Below are 15,148 nucleotides of genomic sequence, written 5' to 3' on the forward strand. Positions count from 1 at the left end.
TAGAACATTGCTGCTATAACAGCCTCCACTCTTCTGGGAAGGCTTTCCACTAGATGTTGGAACATTGCTGCTATAACAGCCTCCACTCTTCTGGGGAGGCTTTCCACTAGATGTTGGAACATTGTTGCTATAACAACCTCCACTCTTCTGGGGAGGCTTTCCACTAGATGTTGGAACATTGCTGCTACAACAGCCTCCACTCTTCTGGGAAGGCTTTTGTCTAGATGCCGGAACATTACTGCTATAACAGCCTCCACTATTCTGGGAAGGCTTTCCACTAGATGTTGGAACATTGCTGCTATAACAGCCTCCACTCTTCTGGGGAGGCTTTCCACTAGATGTTGGAACATTGCTGCTATAACAGCCTCCACTCTTCTGGGAAGGCTTTCCACTAGATGTTGGGACATTGTTGCTATAACAACCTCCACTCTTCTGGGGAGGCTTTCCACTAGATGTTGGAACATTGCTACTATAACAGCCTCCACTCTTCTGGGGAGGCTTTCCACTAGATGTTGGAACATTGTTGCTATAACAACCTCCACTCTTCTGGGGAGGCTTTCCTCTAGATGTTGGAACATTGCTACTATAACAGCCTCCACTCTTCTGGGAAGGCTTTCCTCTAGATGTTGGAACATTGCTACTATAACAGCCTCCACTCTTCTGGGAAGACTTTCCACTAGATGTTGGGACATTGCAGTGGGGACTTGCTAGTGTGCTCAGGCACTGATGTTGGGCGATTAGGCCTGACTCGCAGTCGGCGTTCCAATTCATCCCAAAGGTGTTCGATGGAGTTGAGGTCAGGGCTCTGTGCAGGCCTGTCAAGTTCTTCCACACAGATCTCGACAAACCATTTCTGTATGGACCTCGCTTTGTGCACGGGGGCATTGTCATGCTGAAACAGGAAAGGGCCTTCCCCAAACTGTTGCCACAAAGTTGGAAGCACATAATAATCTAGAATGACATGCTGTAGCATTAACATTTCCCTTCACCAAACCATGAAAACTGGGGACCCGGCTTTCCAACCCGGGTCTCCGGAACATGAGAAACAGTCACTTAACCAACTGAGCCACGAGTAGTTGGCAAACCCAGAAGATGAGGCAGACACAGCAGTACTTGAGACGGTGTATTTAATGAAGTAAAAGTGAAGTTCTTCAGGAAAACATATAACTCCACAACCTCAAAAGGAATTCCACAAGAACAAAGGTAATCCGCCAAGACAAATCAAATCAAATCCAATTTATTTATATAGCCCTTCGTACATCAGCTGATATCTCAAAGTGCTGTACAGAAACCCAGCCTAAAACCCCAAACAGCAAACAATGCAGGTGTAAAAGCACGGTGGCTAGGAAAACTTGCTGCTATAACCCTAGAAAGGCCAAAACCTAGGAAGAAACCTAGAGAGGAACCGGGCTTGTTGCTATCCTCTTCTGGCTGTGCCGGGGAGATTATAACAGAACATGACCAAGATGTTCAAATGTTCATAAATGACCAGCATGGTCAAATAATAATAAGGCAGAACAGTTGAAACTGGAGCAGCAGCACAGTCAGGTGGACTGGGGACAGATGTTGAACCATCATGTCAGGTAGTCCTGGGGCACGGTCCTAGGGCTCAGGTCCTCCGAGATGAGAAAGAAAGAGAGAATTAGAGAGAGCATATGTGGGGTGGCCAGTCCTCTTCTGGCTGTGCCGGAACAGATTATAACAGAACGTGGACAAGATGTTCAAATGTTCATAAATGACCAGCATGGTTGAATAATAAAGACAAAAAGGTAAATCCACAAGGTGGAAGGTATAGCACAAAAGCCTCAAAAAGATACTCAAAAACAAACAAACAAACAAGAACAAAAAACAGAATTCCACAAGAGAGTCCACCGGGATCAACAAGAGTTCTGAGTACTAGGGCTGGGTGCTAACATACAAACACAGAGCAAACCACTGAGGAAAACAAAGGGTTTAAATACAATCAGGGGCAGGCACAGGTGCAAATAATAATGGGGATCAAGGGAAAACAAAAGGTCAAAAAGGCACAATGGGGGCATCTAGTGACCAAAAACCGGAACAACCCTGGCCAAATCCTGACAGAAAACATCCCCAGACCATTATTCCTCCACCGAACTTCACAGTTGGCACTATGCATTGGGCCAGGTAGCGTTCTCCTCGCATCCGAGGACATCCTCCGAAATACAACCCAGCCAAACCGCACAGCTTCTTGACAATGTGTTGGAGGAAACACTGTACACCTGGCGATCGATCTCTAGTGGCACAGCTAGCACTGTAGTGCAGTGTCTTAAACCACTCGGGAGGTGCCGCTTATGGTGATCTTAGGCTTGTGTGCGGCTGCTCGTCCATGAAAACCCATTTCATGAAACTCCCGTGGCAGCTCTAGCAGGGCAGAAATTTGACAAACTGACTTGTTGGAAAGGTGGCATCCAATGATGGCACCACGTTAAAAGTCACTGAGCTCTTCAGTAAGGCCATTCTATTGCCAATGTTTGTCTATGGAGATTACATGGCTATGTGCTCGATTTTATACACCTGTCAGAAATGGGTGTGGTTGAAATAGCCAGAATCCACAAATTTGAAGAGGTGTCCACATACTATTGTGTATATATAGTGTATAACAATTCAGTAATGATGAGACAGGAGATAGGAATTAGTTCCACCATTTATATCAAACGTGCTCATATCAACAAATATTACCCATGAAGCTTTGCGTATACAACTACGGTATGTATGGAGGTGCAAATGGTACAACCCTAATACAATTCCTCCCCTCCTACATGAATCGTCGGGAGAGTCGGTTCTACAAGTCCAAGCATCTAGGTGCCCGCCTATCACTTGTAGGATAACGGTGGTCAACCAGACTCTCAATAACAATGTCTTTAGACTGTGGCATTGACACAGATGTAGGCATATGGGTAGCCTGTGTCACAATCTTGTCATGTACTGTGTGTGCGACTGAGTGACTTTTGTGAGAACCTGACTGTGAGCCGCTAGGTGATGACTGCTGGGTCAGAGTGTCAACCAGTAACAGTTCTGGACCACTACCCATTTGTGGTTCTGTCGGTGTTGCTTTACTCAACAGTGACTGATCTGTGTGCCTTTTCCAGGTGACGTACTCTGTAGTCTGGACAGTGTAGCACACAGGACCAGTCTGAGCAATGACTGTAGCAGGAACCCACTTTGGTCTATTGAGGTACTTCCTAACTAAGACAGTTTCTCCAGGTTTGAATGCTCTGTTCTTTGCTCTGTTTTAATTGTATTTAACCTTTATTTAACTAGGCAAGTCAGTTAAGAATAAATTCTTATTTTCCATGATGGCCAGTTGACAACGTTTGTGTCAAGGCTCAGGAGAAAACCCAGATGCAGACAGTTTCGAAGTAACAAAAGTTTATTACAAAAACAAGTGGTCAGACAAATGACAGGTCAAGGGCAGGCAGAAGTCAGTAGTCCAGAGCAGAGTCAGGAAAAAACAGGAACTAAAAACAGACAGGAGCACGGGAAAAAACGTTGCTAGGCTTGATGAAACAAAACGAACTGGCAACAGACAAACAGAGAACACAGGTATAAGTACACTGGGGATAATGGGGAAGATGGACGACACCTGGAGGGGGGTGGAGACAAGCACAAAGACAGGTGAAACAGATCCCGGGTGTGACAGTTTGACTTCACTCTCCTCTTGACGTCTTAATGTGTTGTACGCCATTCAGCTGCCGTCCGTTGTCACTAATGAGTTGGAGGGGCGGTCAAAAATATCGAAACACTTTTCCAAGCTTCTCAATGGGCTTCTCTGCAGTAGTAGACCTCATCATGGCAACCTCTGGCCACTTGCTATGAGCATCCATGACCTAGAGAAAAACATTGCCTTCTGAAAGGACCTGCAAAGTGTATGTGTATGCGTTGCCACACTTCCTCCAGCCAATCCCACAGATAAAGAGGAGCAAGTTGAGGTACGTTGTGAACATTTCCTCTCAATGCTTCCATCCAATCCAGGCCACCAGAAGTAGATTTGCATGATTTCCTTCATGAGAACCATTCCACAATGACCTCAGTGTAGCTGTTGCAACACTGGTTTCCTCAGCGAAGGCGGAATGATAACTCTCTCTCCTCCCCCACAGCAGAATACTGGACAGTACTGACAGCTCAGTTTTCCTCAAAAGGTAAGGTTTCAATTCCGGAGCATCTCCTATGGCTTTACCTTTCAGGATGATGTCTATCACTTCATATAACTCCCGGGTCGTTTCTGGTGTTTCTCCACACTTATGCTGAAGTGACTGGTGCATTACAAGTAGAAGATGTCCACTTGAAGTGACTCTGGCTTTACCACAGGTAGTGGTAACCTTGAAAGTCCATATTGCATTGCAGTTCAGTTCTGATTTGATGTCGAAGGTGTGTGCTGAAAACAGCAAATCCCACCTTTGTATTCTATTTGCAGCAAGTGCCAGAATCTCAGTTTGCAGTCCAAAAAATGTTTGTCAGTAGACAATGATCTGTAAGAAGGGTGAATTTCCTTTCCTACAGATACTGGTGAAATGTATGCACTGATGCACTCCAAAAACTATGTCCAGAACTTCTTTGTCTGTGCATAGTTACATTCTGCTTTGTTCAATGTCCTTGATGCACAGGAAGGCATGATATGGGAAACGACTGCTCCCAAGCCATATGGACTAGCATCACAAGCTAGTTGGATGGGCAATGATGGGCCAAAGTGTGTCAGTGCCTCAGATTTTAGTAGTGTTTTTGTTTTCACAAATGCTTCCTCGCATTGTTCTGTCCATTTTCATGTTTTGTCCTGACAAAAGCAACTAATGCAGCAGACAAAAGCAACTGATGCAGCTTCATTGCGAAGCTCGGGATAAAGTGTCCATAGTAACCCCCAAGAAAGAATGCAGCTGGCTGACGTTTTGAGGAGCTGGTTGTCCAAAATAGCCTTGACCTTGGACGGAGCCTTGTGAAGGCTAGTAGCGTCAAAGATGTGTCCGAGGTATTCAACCGAAAACTGGAATAATGCAGGAATTAGTTCAACCATTTATCTGTACATGCTCATCTGCAACCAATACCACCAGGGCTGGAAGAAACGTATTACAAATTCTCTCGTTACTGTAATTGAGTAGCTTTTCAGAGTACTTGTCCCTTTTTTGAGTATTTTTCAGTCTGTAATTTGACTTTTACTTAAGTATGTTTTGAATGACGTGTTGTACTTTGCTACCTTTTTAAAATCACCCATTACAAAGTAAAATTGTGTAGGCTGTCCATAACTGCTCATCGTTGCTTAGTCAGTGACCAATCCAATCAAATATCACACGTCACGCCAATATAGGTCAATCAAATCAAGCTGTGAATACAAACAAACGATAATGGTCAGAAGATTTCAAAAAGGCAAAAATAACTTAGTTTGAGACATTTGAGACGTCTCGTGAAAGAGAGAAAAGTGTTTTTTTTTTTATCAAAGCAGTGTGTGAAAACAATGAAGATGGAGATGGCTGTGACCAGCACAGGAGAGGCAATGCAACCAGGATGGAGGAGGTGGCATCTTACAAAAACTCTGCCTCGAACTTGAGGAAACATTGTAGAGGGAAGGTAACTAGCTAGCTATGAATGATCAAAAATGTCACAATGGATGGCTTTAGCAGCTAGTATAGCTGTCTATCTAATAGTTTAACTTACATACTTTGGAGTTATCCTAGTTGTCTAGCATGTTAACGTCAGCACGCTACCCTTGCAGCTAAGTTAGCTAGTTAGCTACATGGCTAACCACCATCTGCTGATGGTAGCAGTTATGGCTAGCATGTCAATGTCACTATGTGTGGTGGTAGCTAGCTAGCTAGCCATGTAAGTTATCTGGGCTAGATAACAACATTAGGCTAACGTCAGCAAGTGAGCTAGCTAGCTAATGTTAGCTTGCTTGGTCATGACATAAAGTATTTAGGGAGACCTAGGATTTTTAGCTATGTAATGTACCTTGTCTGTGTAAATTAGGATAATGTTAATCTAAAAGACAGAGACTCAATAAGTTCAACTATGCATATAACTGTGCCTATAACTATGTGAGTCTACACAATAGATACAGCTAGACATGGACCCATCTCAACATTAGACAACTTTTACGGTCTGAGAACATCTGACAAACTTACTTCTGTCTCAGTATCTATTTATTTTATTTGATTAATTTGACCATTTTAAAAACAAGCACACAAAACTTGAAGAAGACATACATGCACATGAGGAAAATCATTGAGGATAACACACAATAAAAACTGGGACCGATTTCCATTGTGGTCCTCTTGTGACAAAATGGCGAGGCAAGATCGGCAACATGGTTGTTAGTGCTGAGCATTAACTGAAATTTCAGTTATTTTTCGGTTTTTAAACAACTAATTGACCGAAGTTGGTTAAATGATTTGAATTCCATTTCATTATGTTTTTTCTTCTGTGAGCTCAATGCGCACATTGCTCAGTTTCTCTAGAGATAAATCAGATCCAGCCTAAACTGTGTGATGGAGTAGGGAGTTTCCAACAGGCCAATATTCTACATATGTTAGCGCATAAAATGTGGTAATTAACGACAATGACCATAATCCATTGCACATCTACTTATCCGGTTTCATCCCGTGGAAAAGCCCATTTCCAGGTTGCTTGATGGCTCCAGAAGAAAAAATAGGCTTCCAGACCAGCAAAGGGTTGATCTCCCCCGAGACAGAGGAACAAAGAGAGAGCGAGTTAAAGATGTAGCATACAGACACGACACCCCACAACAAAACAAAGCCAATTAGTGAAATAACTGTGTGTGTGTTTTCATAGCCTATGTGTATGTGTCCATGCATGTAGGATGTGTGTGTTCGTGCCTGTGGGTGGGTGGGCGTGCATGCCTGTACGATGTTCGTGTGTGTGTGTGTTTGTGAACCGCTTCAATAAATATATATTTTTTATAAGTGTTCTGTTCAGTGTGTGCTCTAATTATTTCTTTGTGATTTCACAGAAAGACACGAACAGTTGTTATCACACCTCCAGCATCGCTCACCAGCACAGAGAAAATAAAGATCTCAAGGATGTTCGAGTCCAGACAACAACAAAATTGAATTACTGTATCTTCCAGCTTTTGGTATTTGAGTACACGCAGGATGTCATCTCCAGGGGGCTTGAGACTGTGTGTGTGTGTGTGTGTGTGTGTGTGTGTGTGTGTGTGTGTGTGTGTGTGTGTGTGTGTGTGTGTGTGTGTGTGTGTGTGTGTGTGTGTGTGTGTGTGTGTGTGTGTGTGTGTGCGTGCGTGCGTGCGGTGTTGTCCTTAATGACTCTGTCAAAGAACGTCAGTATGGCTCACACACACAGAGTTCTTCGAGGATCACAGGAGAAAAAAAAATACTGGAGGAACAAGCAGAGCAGGCCCATACTAGACTAGAACATTCCCTGGGGTCTTCTTCCCAAGGCCATATACATTCTCACAGGACATCTTGATATTTACAGAGCTTCCCTTGGCTAAACCTTATTCACACTGTCTGTCTGCACACTGATGCTTCTCCTCACACAGGAAAACACATTGCATGAACAACCCCATGGTTCAGCTACAGAGAAGACACACAGAATTATCTGTAAAGAGAACAGTCATAGTGGTTAGTGGTGTGTGTGTATTGTGTTCAAAGATCAGGTACGCTGCTTCGTAACCACGACTACCCTATTGAAACATGAAGAAATAAGAAGTGGTGTGAGTTGTTCTTGTCAATAGGGTATAGGGTAGTCGTGGTTACGCAGAACCGTACTTCCTTCATCCGTGGTCTGACCAGATGGGCCATAGCCTGAGTAATATGTTGTAATAAGGACAGAGAGACTCAAACTAAAGATGAGAATGTTGGTTGGATTGAAGAGCGAGGTGGCGACAGTGGTCTTTGTGTTGGGTTCAAGAAGTTAAATTCCGTCCGAGGCCTACAGCTCATGCTCACCAAACACAATGACATGACTCAAACTATATGACCCATTTGATTAACTGTTCTGTTCTGCAGTCTTATGGCTTGGGGTTAGAAGTTGTTCAGGAGCCTTTTGGTCCTAGACTTGGCGCTCCGGTACCGCTTTCTGTGCGGTAGCAGAGAGAAAAGTCTATTACTTGGGCCTAGGGCCTTCCTCTGACACCGCCTGGTATAGAGGTCCTGGATGGCAGGAAGCTTAGCCTTAGTGATGTACTGGGCTGTACGCATTACCCTCTGTAGCGGAATGCCAAGCAGTTGCCAAACCAGTCAGGATGCTCTCGATGGTGAAGCTGTATAACTTTTTGAGGATCTGTGGACCCATGCCAAATCTTTTCAGTCTCCTGAGAGGGAATAGGTTTTGTCGTGCTCTCTTAATGACTGACACGGTGTGTTTGGTCCATGTTAGTTTGTTGGTGATGTGGACAACAAGGAACTTGAAGCTCTTGACCCGCTCCACTACAGCCCTGTTGATGTATTGGGGGCGTGCTCTGCTCTTCTTTTCCTGTAGTCCACAATCAGCCCCTTTGTCTTGCTCATGTTGAGGGAGAGATTGTTGTCCTGGCACCACCATGGTGGCAGCTCCGGCGCGGGACGTGGACTCCACTCAAACACTGTCTTAGTCCCTCCTCCTCACGTCCTTGGATAGTCCACCCTCGCCGCCGACCATGGCCTAGTAGTACTCACCCAGAACCCCACTGGACTGAGGAGCAGATCGGGACTGAGGGGAAGCTCGGGACTGAGGGGAAGCTCGGGACTGAGGGGAAGCTCGGGACTGAGGGGAAGCTCGGGACTGAGGGGAAGCTCGGGACTGAGGGGAAGCTCAGGCAGGTTGATGGATCTACCAGATCCTGGCTGGCTGGTGGTTTCGGCAGATCCTGGCTGACTGGCAGATCCTGGCTGACTGGCGGATCCTGGCTGACTGGCGGATCTGGCAGATCCTGGCTGACTGGCGGATCCTGGCCGACTGGCAGATCTTGGCCGACTGGCAGTTCTGGCAGATCCCGGCTGACTGGCGGATCTGAAAGAGTCTGGCTGACTGGCGGATCTGGAAGAGTCTGGCTGACTGGCAGATCTGAAAGAGTCTGGCTGACTGGCGGATCTGGAAGAGTCTGGCTGACTGGCGGATCTGGAAGAGTCTGGCTGACTGGCGGATCCTGGCAGACTGACGGATCTGGCTGCTCCATGCTGACTGGCGGCTCTGGCTGCTCCACGCTGACTGGCGGCTCTGGCTGCTCCATGTAGGCTGACAGCTCTGGCGGCTTCTTACAGACTGGCAGCTCTGGCGACTCCGTGCAGACTGGCAGCTCCTTGCAGACTGGCAGCTCCTTGCAGACTGACAGCTCCTTGCAGACTGACAGCTCCTTGCAGACTGACAGCTCTGGCTGCTCCATGCAGACTGACATCTCTGGCTGCTTCATGCAGACTGACAGCTCTGGCTGCTCCATGCAGACTGACAGCTCTGGCTGCTTCATGCAGACTGACAGCTCTGGCTGCTTCATGCAGGCTGGCAGCTCTTGCTGCTCCATGCAGGCTGGCAGCTCTGGCTGCGCTGAACAGGCAGGAGACTCCGGCAGCTCAGGAGAGGAGGAAGGCTCTGGCTGCGCTGAACAGGCAGGAGACTCCGGCAACGCAGGAGAGGAGAAAGGCTCCGACACCGCTGGAGAGGCGAGGCGCACTGTAGGCCTGATGCGTGGTGCTGGTACTGGTGGTACTGGACCAAGGACACGCACAGGAAGCCTGGTGCGGGGAGCTGCCACCGGAGGGCTGGGGTGTGGAGGTGGTACTGAATAGACCGGACCGTGCAGGCGCACTGGAGCTCTTGAGCACTGAGCCTGCCCAACCTTACCTGGAGCTGGAATATACCGCACCGGGCTATGCACCCGCAATGGGGACACCGTGCGCACCACTGGATAACACGGTGCCTGCCCGGTCTCTCTAGCCCCCCGGTAAGCACAGGGAGTTTGCGCAGGTCTCCTACCTGGCGTAGCCCTACTCCCTGTGAGCCCCCCCCAATACATTTTTGGGGCTGACTCTTGGGCTTCCGTTCCCTGGGTCGACGGCCCACCTGTCTATCTCCTCCCAAGAAATATAGTCCATACTGTACTCCTCTTTGGGCTGCTCCTGTTGCCTCTTCTCCTGCACCGTTGGGCGGCTACACTCCCCTGGTTTAGCCCAGGGTCCTCTCACGTCGAGGATTTCCTCCCATGTCCAGAATTCCTTCTTACGCATCTCCTCTTTGGGCTGCTCCTGCCTGTTGACACGCTGCTTGGTCCGTTTGTGGTGGGTGATTCTGTAACGGTTTTCTAGGTGTGAAGGAGAGTCGGACCAAAATGCAGTGTGTAGATTGCGATCCATGTTTAATAAACAAACGTAACACGAATCTAAATACAAACACTACAAAACAATAAATGTAACGAAAACCGAAACAGCTTAATACTGGTGCACATACACACAGAACAAGGACACTAAGGTCAATCACCCACGACAAACTCAAAGAATATGGCTGCCTAAATATGGTTCCCAATCCTGAGACAACGATAAACATCTGCCTCTGATTGAGAACCACTTCAGACAGCCATAGACTTAACTAGAACACCCCACTAAGCTACAATCCCAATACCAACACACCACATACAAAAACCCATGTCACACCCTAGCCTGACCAAATAACTGAAGATAAACACAAAATACTTCGACCAGGGCGTGACATCACTAACATATGAGACAGACTTCATATGGAGAATCATCATAGGTAAATTTACTATTGCACTATAGACTTTTTGATAGACTAAAACAATATTTTGAGAACTGGATAATTCTGCTTAAGTACTTATTGGGTCACAATCTGAAGAAACTGGTCGAATCTTATGAACCCGACTAAGTCTCTGAAAAACAGAGGTCTAACCACCTCTTGATCACATAGACAAAGCGGGCGTTCGCATTTTTGACACCAGGAACCAGAGGTGATTAGCAATTCAAGGAAAAACAGCCAAGTACCAGTTACAATATATTGAGTCCATACACAGAGTTGGAAGTGTATAGAGATATCGGAATTCGGAATCTAGCGTCATAGCTGTGAGAATACCAATTACAGGAAAGTGACCAAGGGGCTCAGCATTTAAGGTAATTTAACTATTTTTGCTATTTAGTCAATATTGTTAGAAGTCTGGCATAGCTTAAAGCATTAAGGATTGATTGAGCATTATTGTTGTATTGAGAAACTGTAGAACCATTGAATTGTAATGATGTGTATAAGACAAAAAACACAGTGTCTTGATAAAAGCTTGAAACTTTGACAACTAGGCCAGATTAACGATCTGGAGAGCAAACACCTCTGACACTCTCACTGAGCAGAAAGTAACCCTGGCTATATGTTAAAGTGATTGCACTAAAGAATATTTCATTGTGTGGACAATAATATATTTTTAAGAGAGTCAAAACATATACCAATACTAGATTCCGAGTGACGACTAGCCGACGAGCATAGTAACTAATAGGAGTTGTTATTAGGTATTAATATATACATAGGTAAAGAAAGATAACTTGAAGGTAAGGAAATATAGGAGGAATCCATAACGCTTAAGAATATTTAAATAGGAGTATATCTATCCAAGGCCTCATACTAGACCGGAAAATAAGGGAGTGACAACGTGAACGAAGGAACAAACCCAACTCACGCGAAGGGCTATTACGAATAAATAGGAGTGTTGGTAGGGCCACACCGAAGGCCCTTGTTACACCGAAGTAACTAAAGTCCTAAAGTACTCTGCCCAGCCAGAGGACGGGGTAGAGGCTTTTGCTGCAGGTATTGGGCAAAAGTCAGCACCGTGACACTTGGCGCCCAACGTGGGGCACCGATAGTAATAATACTCTGAAAACTAAATAAGTTAAGGACCTATATACCCAGAGAAAGAAAACCATGGCAACTACCATAGATACTACGGCAGCTCATGAGGAGCAAAGTAGGGTAGAAAATAATGGTACAAAACAGGAAATGATACGCAGGCAAAAGGCAGGTCTACCCAGCACTAAGCTCGCAATGTGCGTACCAGGAATACCCTGGGGCCACTGACCAAGAGGGAACAGACGGCCCCTCCAATAACAGGATTAGGCAAATAGCCCTGAATCCTAAGAATTTCAGACAAGGGCATTTTCTATACTAGAGAAGAAGTACTAGAGATATGCACGAGATGCATCATATGCCAAGAACAAAAGGTTAGTAACCTAGGCAGGATAGCAGGTCAACACATTAAGTGCACCACACCATGAAGCAGATAGCATTAGATACTATGGGTCCTATGAAGGTGGCCACCTCCTTAGGGCACAGGTACGCTATAGTAGCGGTGTGTATGGCTACAGGATACTCAATAGTGCTCACATCAAATTCATCCAATGCGGTGCCAGTATTGCAGATGCTTAACCTTCTAACCCTTGCTCTAGGTCCATTCCCATTGTTAAGGACTGACAATGGGGACCCAAAATAAGAATAAGAGAGTGGAGGATTGGTGTGCCGAGCAGGGAGTCTCGCACATATTCTCCCCTCCTTATACTCCTCAAGCAAATGGTTGTTTGGAGAGAACAATTGGAAAGCTTAAAACAACATTGGGGTTGTGGAAAGCAGGTAGGGACTGGGGACCCAAGTTGACACAGGCCTGTGTGGAGCTAAATCATACTCCCACAGATACAGGACCCAGCCCCAGAGAGTTAATGGGTTTACCCGGGATCAGCACAGTGGTGGAGATCGCTAACACCCAGTCTCCCCCTCTACCTTGTGTGTTAAAGGTGGGAGACTGGATTAGGATCAAGAAACCACCAGGAGCTGATACAGGGAACAGAGTAATTCCCCCCCAAAATGGAAAGAGACAGCAAATAACTGAGGTTGTCAGTGCTAACCCAGTTAAAGTAGACAGTAATATAACAGTAGATATCTCCCAACTTAAGAAAGTATGTCCCCCCAGAGGTGTTGCCAGACTGCATTTGTTTAACTGCAGGTCAGGGCTGCAAGTGCGCCGTTCTGGAGAACCTATATGGGTTGCATCACACACCTGGAATGTGGATTTAGTTAAGGTTGGGGAGGTGGTGGCCGCAAACACAAAGGTGTTGTGGCAAGAACGTAAGTGTATGGATGTTACAGGGTCAGGACATATGAGCACTGTACCATGTGACAACTGTGGAGAACCAACCAGTTGGCAAAAGGGTCTGGTACCTATAGGAATAGTGAAGAGTGACTAAAAGCCAGGGAAAGAGACCCAGTGCCCCTTACGGGATATGGGACCAGTAAAGGAGAACCAGAATGTTGGATGATGGTAGACGGGAATCTTTCCCTATGGAACCCTAGGAATTACCTAATAATAATAATAATAATAATATATGCCATTTAGCTGACGCTTTTATCCAAAGCGATTTACAGTCATGTGTGCATACATTCTACGTATGGGTGGTCCCGGGAATCGAACCCACTACCCTGGCGTTACAAGCGCCATGCTCTACCAACTGAGCCACAGAAGGACCACGATTATTATATATATATATTATATATATATTATATATATTATAATTACCTAGTCAGATGCTGATAAACAGACGTGACCGGGAACAAGATGATGAATATGAATTAGACAATAACCATGAGAGAAACGACCACCATGGAGTAATAAGAAGATGCTGGTGGGAAGGAGCATATAAGCCAGTGAGAGAACGTCACTGGGGTAGGTTAATGAGGAAAGAGAAGACAATGTGCTGTGTCTCTAAGCTTATGGCTATAGAGGATACAGCACCCGTCCGAGGTGACAAAAGAGAAAGGCATATGGTGAAATTGGGCTGGTAAATATACATTGCCCAGGACCCTAAGACTAAATTGGACTGTGTATACTCATGCCACATGTTGGTGGACAGGAAAGCAGCTCATGGAGAGGGAAGGGGTAGAAATGAAGCTGCTCCTCCTGGTCCACAAGGAAAAATGAGAAGGTTTATTAACCTAATAAAAAGGAAACCAACTCCAGGCACACAAGGCCCTGGAGAGGGCACATCTAGACAAAGGGATAGAGGCCATACTAGGTCCCCCATTTATAAAAATAAATAAATAAATAACACTAATTTGAACCCCCTCTGTCTCCACAGGGAAGCGTGAGACTGGGGGAATATAGAACCAGGCATAGGGAGTGTAAGATAGGATGGTGTTGGTGGGTAAGTATTCTTTACACCATAATTATAGTGCCAATCGCTATAGTATTTGGACTAACCCTAGGGGTAATATACAAAAAACAAGAAAGAGAAATTATACAAGGTTTAGAGATAGAACAAGAAAGATGCCAGAATTCAATACCTGTATACAGGGCATTTACTAAGTGATGGGGGGTACCAGTACAATGCACCCCGAATAATAGAACAGACTGCCCTGGATATCCATCAGTAAAGTTAAAACAGAGATATAATATTACGAAATGGAATCTGACCTGGGATCATAATAATACCATAGTGGTGTTGTGGATATCAGTTACCAGTAACACACTCCAAGGGTATATAGTAAATATAACTAAAGGACCAGTTCTAGTTAATCAGATGTGAGAATGGACAATATATTAATTAATATAAAGGCGGCCAGTGGAGGGGACAGCTGGGTGATGCAGAGAATATAACGGAGATCAAATGTATCTATGATCAAAGTACGACCAGTTCACCTTGGGAAAGTGTTGAGTGCCACAGTTTAACGACTGCTTCCAACACCTCGGCCTGGCCTAGGAGGACGAAACCAACGCGTTGGCCTCGGATGAGCAAAAATAGCATGACCACAAGTCATGCATCGGCAAGTCATGCATCGGCAAGTCATGCATCTGCAAGTGCAGCAATAACAACACCCTGTGAACCAGGTGAAAACAATACTAGCACCCTAGAGCGAGCTAAAAGGGAAGTGGCCCTCGACCACACTGGCGCGCGACAAAACAGAAATTAACCTAACACACACCGAGGGCCTAAAACAGAGTATGGATCAAGGGGGCTAAGATATATTATGTCTGAAAGGGAATAGCTCCAGGTACCGAGTAAGGTGCAGTACGCAGAGGAGAATTACAGGACCAAGCCCTGAAGCTAAATGGTTGAATGATATAGTGTTATACCTACACCCTGGAAATTCCTCCTCATGGGATAATAGAATACTGGGAGGAAGGAAGGTTATTATTTTACCACAT

The sequence above is a fragment of the Oncorhynchus keta genome, chromosome 10 (genome assembly GCF_023373465.1).
Source record: "Oncorhynchus keta strain PuntledgeMale-10-30-2019 chromosome 10, Oket_V2, whole genome shotgun sequence".
Classification (NCBI taxonomy): Eukaryota; Metazoa; Chordata; class Actinopteri; order Salmoniformes; family Salmonidae; genus Oncorhynchus; species Oncorhynchus keta.